This window comes from Nicotiana tabacum, chromosome 1 (assembly GCF_000715075.1).
Source record: "Nicotiana tabacum cultivar K326 chromosome 1, ASM71507v2, whole genome shotgun sequence".
Classification (NCBI taxonomy): domain Eukaryota; kingdom Viridiplantae; phylum Streptophyta; class Magnoliopsida; order Solanales; family Solanaceae; genus Nicotiana; species Nicotiana tabacum.
In genome coordinates this window covers 206,102,302-206,114,271 of record NC_134080.1, presented here as the reverse complement: position 1 = coordinate 206,114,271, position 11,970 = coordinate 206,102,302, and positions in this window count along the sequence as shown.

Sequence of the window (11,970 nt, the reverse complement as noted above, 5' to 3'; positions counted from 1 at the left end):
TTTTGCAAAGAGAGCGCAAGTTAAAACGTGACCCAAAAAGCAGTTATAGATGCAAATGCCCCCTGCTATTACTACCGTTAAGTGACTTGGTATGTCAACTTTAGCCCATGAAAGTCATTCAATCTATACTATATTAAAAGCACGAAGGCCCTTAGCGAAATGTCGTTCGACTTTTTTACCCTTTAAAAATAAATTTTATATTGGACAATAATGTAATTTAAGTTAATTTCCTAATTTTGATTATTAACTTTTGCTTATTTGAACTTTGAATAAACTCTTAATAATTAGGTTACGTAAATCTGTTTTTATTTTAATTGTGTAAATTAATATAACTTCTTTCCTTAGGAATTTAAGATAGAGTAAATTTTTTTATTCATAAATATTCTTCCCTTAGAAGTACACTATGTATTTACCCAACTTTGACTTTGTTATATTTCCTTACCTAAATAAACAAACAGAATTTTAGTGTAAGGGTAAGGATCTTTCGGTTACAATTTGTTTCCAACAAGAATGATGTGAGATTGGTATTATTTCAGAAGGAATAAAATTTTATAGATATCCTTTTCAAAATAAAAGAGAGTTAGGTCTATCGTGGGTCTCATTAGTCATTAGTAGAAGCCAAGCTAAATTAAGTCTTCTTTTTGAATTTTTGGAAAGAACAACATGAATTGATTGTTCTGTACTTGTTGATGATTGAATGAATTTTGATTTAACTTTATAAATCTATTGTATATATTGCATGTACATAGTTTGCAAGTCAAAAATTTCTCTTACACGATTTTTTATTGATTATATCTAAAGTGATTAGTCTGAAGTGCCTTCAATTTGTCTCAATTATGTTTGCAGTTCTATATAGTAGTTAGTGTACATAGCTTTGAATTTAATTAAATCTTCATGCTATATTCCAATAACATGGTTACAACATATTTGAATAATTAGAATTACAATTAGTTGTACATGTTTCATATGGCAAAAATCTCATAGATGTCACTTTGCCTTCTCTTGCAGATTTAATATATGCATGTCAATCTTTAAAAAGCAAGCATATGGAGCCATGGAGAGGTAAGAAATTCACTCTTATATTTGATTTATATTAGTATATCATTGGCAAATTACTACTGTTTAAACATCAGATATCCTTACCAAATGCCTTTTTTATTGTCGCCTTTCAGTCTGTTTCAAACACATTGAAATCTCAAAATTTCAATACGTTACGATTCTAATAATTAAATTTGTCTGATTGATGTTAAATTATCACACTGAGGTGGAAAGGTTTGTGATGCTGGTGGTAGATGAATGAATCTTTTTCTTATATTGCATTGTTTATCAATTATTTCCTTTATTTTTATTTTATTTTAAGTATTTTAGTGTGATCATGCACACAATTTTAAAAGGGTAAAAAAGACTTTTGAATTTTAGTATTAGCATATGAAATTATTTGAGTAATATTTCTTTGAAAATACTCAAATACAGTACCTATATAATCGATGTATTTCAAAATTTTATTTTATTAGATTTGCTTAGATTTGCTATGGCAGGCTGTGTTCGTATTTGAATTGAACTTCAGTTACGTTCGATATTTTTATTTTTGCTTAAAGAGTTTCGATCTAAATAGTTGGATGACAATTTTATATCAACTTAATTTATGTATATTATTTGTATGTGCCTCTTTCTTCTTCTTGCTTACTGACATTTTTTGGTTCTTGAAAACCAACACTTCAAAGTTACGTTATTTTTTGTTTTGTAAAAGGCTTAGATCAATATTTTAGCGATATTTTTTGCCACGAAAATATCTTTTTTTCCCCATAAATTTTGTCTTTAAAAGTATACTTTTAAGTTGTCTATTTTATTGTTGTTTATCAAATTTTCTATCAACCTTTTTCTCCAAAAAAATATATTCTATATTTAATAAAATTATTATTTAATTATTTTTGAATATATTAAATACTTTAAAATCAATTAAAATTTTACTTTCTAAATCTTTCATTATTTGAACTACAATATAAGAAGTTTGTTTTTAAACGGTGAACTCTATTTTTAAGCGATAAATAAAGGCGAATGATATTAATACATTCATCCTTTCAGCCAACACGAGTATGCGAATTTGAATAACTACCTATTCAAAACATATATTTGCAAATAAAAATACTATTTTCATTTGTAAAAGGCAACAATATATATAACATGAAGAAGTGCATGAGGTCATTCTTAAAATGTATTCCATGATCTAATTTTCTTTTAAATTTAGTTTCTAAACTTTAAATGGATTTAATTTTGGTTATATATGTATTATAAACCTGACATTATGATTTAGAGTGAATAATCAATACCTTTGATCAACAGGATGGCATAAATGCAAAATAAGAGATTAAGACTAATAGCAATAATCATCATTCATGAACTTTTATTTTTATAATTTAAGCACATTACTTTTCGGTAATTCTTTAGAATTTTAAATTTATTAGTATTGGGTACACGCGCAATGCGCGTACTCTAATACTAGTCTGTCTAAATTTGGATGAATTGAGCTGGTCATATATTTATTTGCTGGCCAGTTTGATTGCAGTCCAAGTTAACCCATTTAAAAGCTTGGAACAATTTAGAGCAATATACATATATAGCCAAATTGACTCATAAGAAACGAGAACATCCAAAATAAACATTTTGGGTTGATTAGTTACATATAGGGTGTGTTTTGTATGAAAAAAAATATTTTTTCGGAAATATCTTTTAATTTTTTTTATGTTTGGTTGGCTTAAATATTGTGAAATATATTTTTCTCATGAACTTTTTTCCTTTAATTGGAAAAACCTATCAAAAATAGAAAAATATTTTTCAAAACTCTTTTCAACATTCTTCACCATATTCCACATCCCCACCAATCCCTAACCACGCCCGACCATCCCACCCCCCAAACCACCCCTACCCACCCACCCACCCCTATCCCCTCACCATACCCCACCCACCTCAAACCTCACCAACCAACCACCCTAAATAGAAATATTACTCCCTTCGGTCCACAATAAGTGATCAATTTAACTTTTTATTTTGATGCAAAATAAATGTCCATTTATATAATCAAGGAAAATTCAATTTATTTTTTTCAAAATTACCCTTATGTACATATCCCTAAAAAGTCTTTTACTCTTCACATTAAATTATGCTACAATATTTAATTAAGGGTAGTTTAGTCACACTAACTATTTTTGTCTAAAATTTATTATTTTCTTAATGGGTGTGCCCAAGGCAAACTTCTTGTGGACCGGATGGAGTATTAAGATTATGTTCTTTTCATATTGTAAATAGAGTAATTTATTTTATTTCAACAAAATGAGTATATTCTTTTCATGATATAGAAAAAGTATTTTCTTTTATTTCAACAAAATGAGTCATTTTTTCATGATGTAGATAAAGTATTTTCTTTCATTTTATCAAAACAAGTATTTTCTTTTCATGATGTAGAAAAAAGTATTTTCTTTCATTTCAATAAACTGAGTATTTTCTTTTCCTAAAATAGAAAAAGTATATTTTTCGACAAATTGAATACTTTCTTTTCATGATGTAGAAAAGTATTTTCTTTCTTTTCAACAAAACGAGTCCTTTTTTTCATGATATCAAAAAAGTATTTTCTTTCATTTCAACAAAAAAGTATTTTTTTCATTCAACAAAATGAGTAATTTCTTTTCATGTTGTAGGAAGGATACTTTGTTTTTCAACAAAAAAAAAGGATTTTCTTTTTAGTTATTGAGCTCCAATTTCAACGTTGTTCTTGTGTGAAAAAAGTAAAGTAGCACATTAGCTCATCTGGGTTTGTATAGATTTTTGAAATAAATAATTAAATTCCTGAAGAAAATAGAGTCCCGAAGGGGGAGGGGTGGGGGAGTACAGGAAACATGAGAATTTTTGGGAAGGTGAGTTGAGGAGAGTAACATAAAAAAATATTTTCCTAAAAATATTTTATACTCTCTAACCAAACACTAGAAAATATTTTCCGAAAAAAGTTTTTTACTCACCAACTAAACAAGGAAAAATAAGTAATAAAACCACTCATTTTCCATAAAAACATTTTTCTTCGTACCAAACGTACCCATAGTCATAACTGATTTCGTAACTAAATAAATTACAAAATAACAAATAAATAAATAAAAATAAAATTTGAGTAGGACCCTATTGTTTAGCCCAAATTGATCCTCTCGCCTCACTGTGCCTCCCTCCATTTGATGCAATCAAATTTTTGGCAGAGTACGATTTAACCTATTTATAAAAAATGAACACTCAAATAAAATATTTATATCAAATTGCCTTAATAATTTCTCATTTTCACTAAAATCATGCAAGTCAAATATTCAAGTCAAATCATCCACATAAAAAAATATTTGCTTATAAGCACTAGGCTTACTAACTGCTCATGCAACCATTATGAGGAAATTCCTAGCAACAGAGGCATTAATAGGGCATTGGACTTAGTATTAGGCATTTGGGTTAATGCCTAATAGGCAGAGTTAAATATAAGGTACACATTTTTTGAATTTTCAGATTCCAAATTTAAAATTCAACTCGAAATTTAAATTTTTCCAAAGAAATTCGAAATTCGAAACCATAATTCAAAATATTCGAATTTCAACTTTGCATAACTATACCCACCTCTACTAACTAATACTTCATTTATTTAGTAACTTGATTAATGTACTTAAGTGATAATGGATTACGAATATTCTTAATTGAAGAAGACAAAGAGCCAAATATCGCATTGATGGTATACACTTGAGACTATAAAGTTTAGATTGTAAGTTACTAAGCTCCCGTTTTGGCTAATTTTTTTTTAAATAATATTTGTTCATGGGATATGATCAGTTTTCAAAACAAAATTAAATTCTTTTTCAAGTTCCCAAAATCTAGTTTATAGCAGTTTTGAGTAAAAGAAATTCTTCTACTCACAAATTTTAACTTTTTTTCAAATAAAATACCTGTCCAAACACACTTTCAACTTTCAAAAATAATTTTTTAATACAGCTTTAATTTTTTTTTCAAGTTTTAAGCAAATCTATATCCAAGCGCTAGCTAATTTTTATCATATTTATTAAGTTTTATCATTTATTGCAAGCATAAGTTATAGATTAAAGAAAGAAAAGACCAAGTTGCTTGCATTTATCTTGAATATGATATGCTCCATGACTCAACGTACACTTTCTTGAGTTGTTTAGTAACTAAACTTGAAAAATACTTTGGGAGGAAGCTAATACAAGTACTTACTCTTTGTCAATTTTATTTTCACATATATATACATATGTACACTTTTATTTGCCGTGAATTGTAGCATGACTAAGATCCTTTAAGTTCTTATTCAACGCATGCTTGAATAGCTAAAAAAAAAACTGAAGCGTATAGATGAGCTTTGAATAAGAGTTGGGTGATTTACGCGAACAATAGCCTCTAGAGTCCAGAGTAATGCTGTGTTTTGTCCCGGGCCCGGGCCTTAGTGGGCCTAACGGGCCGGGCCTCGCGGTCCCGGGCTTTGTGGGCTCAATGGGTGGAACTGGCCCGTGACGGGCCTAAGCCCACATGATCCTGTGCTTAACGTGCCGGGCTCGTGGGCTTCGCGGGCCTAACGGGTTTTTTTTTTTTTTTAAGACAATTTCTTGTAGTATCATGGCTATATTAAAAATATATATGTAGTATATATGTATATCTAATTATTAAAGTGCTTGACGAAAAAGAAAATAACAAAACAATAGTAAAACACTAAATTGTCATGCATAATATATTTTCTTGTAGTATATTATATTGTATCTTATGTATATATATTCTCTTATATATTTTCTTTTAGTATATGTATTGTATCTTATGTATATATATTCGCATAATATATTTTCTTGTAGTATATATATTGTATCTTATGTATATATGTTCGCATAATATATTTTCTTGTAGTATATATATTGTATATTATGTATATATTTTCGCATAATATATTTTCTTGTAGTATATTATATTGTATCTTATGTATATATATTCTCTTATATATTTTCTTGTAGTATATATATATTGTATCTTATGTATATATATTCGCATAATATATTTTCTTGTAGTATATATATTGTATCTTATGTATATATTGTAGCATAATATATTTTCTTGTAGTATATATATTGTATCTTATGTATATATATTCGCATAATATATTTTCTTGTAGTATATATATTGTATATTATGTATATATTGTAGCATAATATATTTTCTTGTAGTATATTATATTGTATCTTATGTATATATATTCTCTTATATATTTTCTTGTAGTATATATATTGTATCTTATGTATATATATTCGCATAATATATTTTCTTGTAGTATATATATTGTATCTTATGTATATATGTTCGCATAATATATTTTCTTGTAGTATATATATTGTATATTATGTATATATTGTAGCATAATATATTTTCTTGTAGTATATTATATTGTATCTTATGTATATATATTCTCTTATATATTTTCTAATATTGCGAAAAGAAGCTCATGGGTAGAAGCAATAAATTTTATTACCAAAAAATGGCATATCTTTCTTAGTCATCCTTCCCCCAATGGAATGAGCACAACAAGGTACTAATACCACCATTAGAAGGAAAAAAACTAAGGAAGATGTGCCAAAATACAAGTTACATATTATTCTATGTATTATCTCTAACAAATCTCATAAATCCTTCAAGGTTCGGAGGAGGTTGCGTTGGTGGTGGTGGAAAAGAAGCTTGTTCATCACCACTTCCGGGCGAAGCCGAATCCTCCGCAAGTTCCGCTATCATTTCTTCATAAGCTTCATCTATCGCCGGCTGTGCTTCTGCAATTCCAAAGTTTCTTCTTTCCGAGCGGATCCAATCTCTAAACAATACTGATTTTTCCAAGCTATCCTTCATAGACGCTCTATGATCACCTATTTGCAGTCTTGCTTGACTGAAAGCGCTCTCTGATGCAACAGTTGAAGCTTGAATTGATAAAATATCCCGAGCCATCCTTCCAAGAACAGGAAATTGTTTTTCCCTTGCCTTCCACCATTCCAAAAGATCAAAAGAGCCGTCTGGATTCTCCTTTTCAAGTCCCTGAGACAAATAAACTTGAAGCTCATTTAGATGTGAAGTTTCATCATAATTTTCACCTTGAGACCCCCTGAACTCCGTCCAAGATTTAAGAGCTTTTAAGCCCTCAACTCTTTTAGAGGATTGTGAGCTAGACGAAGTAGGAGTTGGAATAGTTGGCCTAGCATGCTCTAAGGCAAGTTGATAAGCATTATAAACTGTTTGAGCGTTAATCTTAATTGAAGCTTTTGCATCTGCAAGTGTCGCAATTTCCTCATTTGAAAGATCTAAAGCCTTATAAATATTTGAATACCAAAAATGAGGACCTCCCAATTTCATTGTGGGATTTAGCATTGCAGCAAGACCATAAATAGGAGGGATAGGAAAAAATATTTTTTAAACTTTTGTTTCATTTCATTTATAGCAAGTTCATAAATATCCCCACCCTCACTAAATTCAACAAACAAATCAGATAGTGCTGCAATATAAACTAAACAGTTTGAAATAGTAGGATAATATTGCCCAGAAAATGCATTTGTAGCAATTTGAAAATGTTCTAAAAAATCTAAAAGAATTTTAACATTAGTCCAATCTTGAGTGGTAAGCATTTCATCATCATCCTCACCACCTACCCGAGAATTAAACGTTGCATTAATTGGGTTTCTATATTCATATGCTACTACTAAACTTTCGTACATACAATTCCATCTAGTCGGGCAAGGTTTAGGAACCTTTCTTTCTCTAAGGTCATATTCATCATATTTTTTAAAATACTCTCTAAGTCTACTTCTACGGTTTGAATAAAAAAGCCAATTAAGAGCCATTCTAACATTTTTAATTTCTATGTTTAATATTCGCATACCATCACCGACAATTAAATGATAAATATGACAAATACATCTAACATGGAAAATATTAGTAAATGCAGGATTTAGTGTTGTTGTAAGCATGCCTATAGCACTGGTGTTACTAGAAGCATTATCCATTGAAATTGTCATTATTTTATCGCTAAAGCAAAAATATCTACAAATATCTGCAACAATGTTAGCTATAAACTTACCTGTGTGACGCGAATTAATTATTCTATATGCAATTATGCATTTTTGCATTATCCATTCCTCATCTATCCAATGACTTGTAACAGTTAGGTAATCACAATCATTACCACTTCTACCAATATCAGTAGTAATAGAAATCCGATTAGGTATATGAGTAAATAAATACCGCAAATATTGTTCATATTCATGTTTGAATTTATAAATATCACTCTTAACTGTTGCGCGAGGCCAACCTTTATAAGTAGGATTAAACACTCTTCTAATATAATGAACCCAATTAGGATTAGAAGCAAAAGTATAAGGTAAGCACATAACAGTAATCATCTTTGCTAATTCTTCACGATCTCTATTTGGATCGTAATATAAAATACCTCCGGTGACAGTGTTAATTCCTGGTTGAACTAGATTTGAACCTGTACTAGGGTTAACCGCAGAATCTACACTTGTCCCCTCTAGCTGCTTTTTCATTTGAAAAAATCTAGCCTTATCTCTAGGGTGTGTTTTTATGTGCCTAGTCAAACTACCTGTGCCGCTACGGTCTCCAGTATATTTATGCGACATTAATTTCCCACAAGTTTTACACTTAGCCTTATTTTTTTCTCTTACTTGAGTAAAAAAATTCCAAACTAATGATGTTTCTAGGCGTTTAGCAGGTTCTCTATTAAAAGTAGGAGTTTCTACAGGTGGGTCGACCGGTGCATCACTTGGGTTATTAAGAGGACTAGTAGGTGTATCATCTAAATCCGGTGCTTGGGTTTCATCATCATCCTCATTTTCCTCATTATTTTCTAAGATGGTTTCATTAGGATAAAGAGCATTCATAATTTCATCATCTAATCTATCACCTGATGCAACATTATGATAAAATTCACTATCGGTAAATTGAAAACAAGGGTGATCACTATCAAGAATTACGGAAGGAGGAGGACGTCTAGGTTGGCGACTACTTTCAACTTGCTTATCTTTTCTAGGTCGGGGAGCCGGGGGAAGGGTAGTTGGTTGGCCACTACTTTCACCGGTTTTATCTTTTCCTTTACCAAACATTTTTTTCAAAGTAAATGCCATATTAATTATAATTATGCAAACTAAACCACACAAAAATATATTCTAAAAACGTAAGAGTTGAAACGATTTTACCGGATTGCCGAACACCTTCTTGAAAATTAAAATCGTAGAACACTTGAAAACTTCAATTCAACAACTTCACAATTTTTCACGAAATTTCAACAATAAATTAAGTAATTGTAGTAGAGAGATTGAGAGATATTGATGAATTGGTGAATAAAAATGAAAGAATGAGGGGGTATTTATAGTTGAGAAATGGGGAAAAGTGTAATTATATAAAGTTTGGGGTTAAAATAAAGTTTGGGGGCCAAACGGCCATTTTTTAAACTTAAAAACGGTCATATTTTCAGCCCAAACGGCTAGATTTTAAATATGGCCGTTGGAGAATTTTTAATTTTTTTTTTTAAAAAAAAAAAAAAAATAGCCGTTGGGTCCGCCAGGACCGGCCCAGGCCCGCCTGCCGGTCCCGGGCTAAACGGTCCCGGGCTCGTGGGCTCAACCATGAATACCAGCCCGTGACGGGCTCAGGAGGCCCACCAAGACCGGCCCACCCAGGACCGGCCCACCAGGCCCACCAGGCCCGTTAGGATCGCGGGCCTGGTCTGGTCCGGTTCAGGCCCGGCCCACCGAGCAGCATTAGTCCAGAGCAAGCACCTTTAATTTATATTATTTTCTTACCGTATGCCATATGTTGTTACCTGTTAGTGCTATTTGCTATTGAATATTTAAATTTGGTAAGATTACTATGAAGATTGTTACATGTTTATACATCATTAAGGTACACAAAACTATTCTGTCATTTTTCTAATTTTGACCGTAGGCATTTGCATCTTATAGTATGAGTGAGAATCACAACTGTGGACCAAATAAGATGCTTGAAATCATTTTAATACTTATATTTGTTTGACCAAAAAAGAATAATATATACTTTCGGTTAAACTATTAAGTTTTATGTAACGAAAGATTAAACCTAGTTGGTGATAATGTCTTTAGATCTAGAACTTGGCAGTACAAGTAATGTGGGATAACGTTAATGATGAACTTGAAATAGTGCATATTTAATAGTCCAAAAGATGTGAGCAATAATGGAAGAATATCAAACAATAAATAGCAATAAATGGTATTTATGTAAATAAGGAGAATGATTCACCCAATAATGAATGAGATGGATGATTCTTCTTTCTGACAATGATGAAAGATAGGCAAATCCTAGAATATTTAAATTATTCTCGGATCTGATGGAAAAGTATGGAATAATGTGAGCAAGAATCTTGATGAAAAGATAGAATTTGTATTTGTGCTAGAGAGAGAATCTTCTTCTCAAAAAGTGTTCTTATCAAATGAATATTACATGCCTTATCCCCTTATCTCTTTTTCTATTTATATAAGACATATCCCTAACAACTCTAATAGTACTAATAAAGAGAATATCCCGGGGAATATTCCTTTCAATGTCTTATTTCAAATAGTGACCGATACAACAATTGGCAAATGAACAATCGACCTCGACCATGGTTAACTCCTCGGTCACGAACCTTAATTCTTCCTAGTCGACCTCGGACGATCTCTTCTATGACGCCACATTACACTTAATTTCCTCGGGACAGATTTTAGCCTATACAGTTAGTCCCTTCGCTTATTAAGGTCGACCTCGAACGACCTCCATGAGTAGACATTGTTTGTCGTGGTTGGGAAATTTGGACGAGCAAGTCGAGTGACGGTGTTGCGGACGACGTGACAACGTGGCCTTTCGTGAGCCGCAACTTTTGGGGTCACATCGATTTAGAGTGACTTCATGACATCATGCGTTATTATTACGCGTTTTTTCGATGCCTCGCGTCGTTTCCCGTGCCCTTGCCGTTTCGCTACCTGAGCTGGGTAATGATGGTTTGTTTTCTCGATTCTAATGCTTGAATTTTTATAAATAGGAATATGAAACCATTTTCTTTACTCTTTGCACTCCAGCTATTGAATCCTTACATCTTTTTCTTCCTTACTCATTCAGAGTTCTTGCCATCTTTACCTTACTACCGTATGTCTGCTTTCCCTGATTCTGGTGACTCCTATTGCTCCTAACCCTTCCGTTCTTGCACCATCTTCTCTAAACAATGGTCAACGTATCTTCTAGTTCTGGGGGGAGGGGGTACCTGATCCTGTTCCTTTGGCAGTGCGTATGCCTCCCCATGACAGTGGTGTTTCTATCGTTGATGAAGATGAGAACTTCCTACGGTGGAGGAGATAATTCCTCGCAATGAAAAAGTCAGATCCAATTTTTCGAAGGTGCCTGAGGACGACCCTGAGATCTCAAAATCGTTGATGAAAGAGACCGACCTTGCCGAATTTAGGGCAATGCTCAAAATTCCTGCCCATATCGATCTAATTCCGGCAGGGCGCGATATGGTACAGATGCATCCCTCTGGATATTGTGCTTTCTACGCGTACCCTTACCATGTCAGTTACTCCTTTCCTATTTTCCCACTGGCTGAGGAATTCCGCCGCTATTACGGCATCTGCCCGGCCCAACTTTCTCCGTACATCTACAAACTTATCCGCATGCTTACAAAGTATGGTGGAATTAGCCGGGGTTGGAGTGTCACTTTGCCACTTAATACATCTCTTCGCCCCTAGTTTTCATAGGGGGTGATGTTGCATCTTCGCCACCGAGGAAGCAAATATTTAGTGGTGAAGATGGACGATAAGGAGAATCGTCAGTTTTGGCTCAACTACTTCTTTGTCAAAACCGAGGACGTGGCGGCCAATGCAAGCGGGTTCC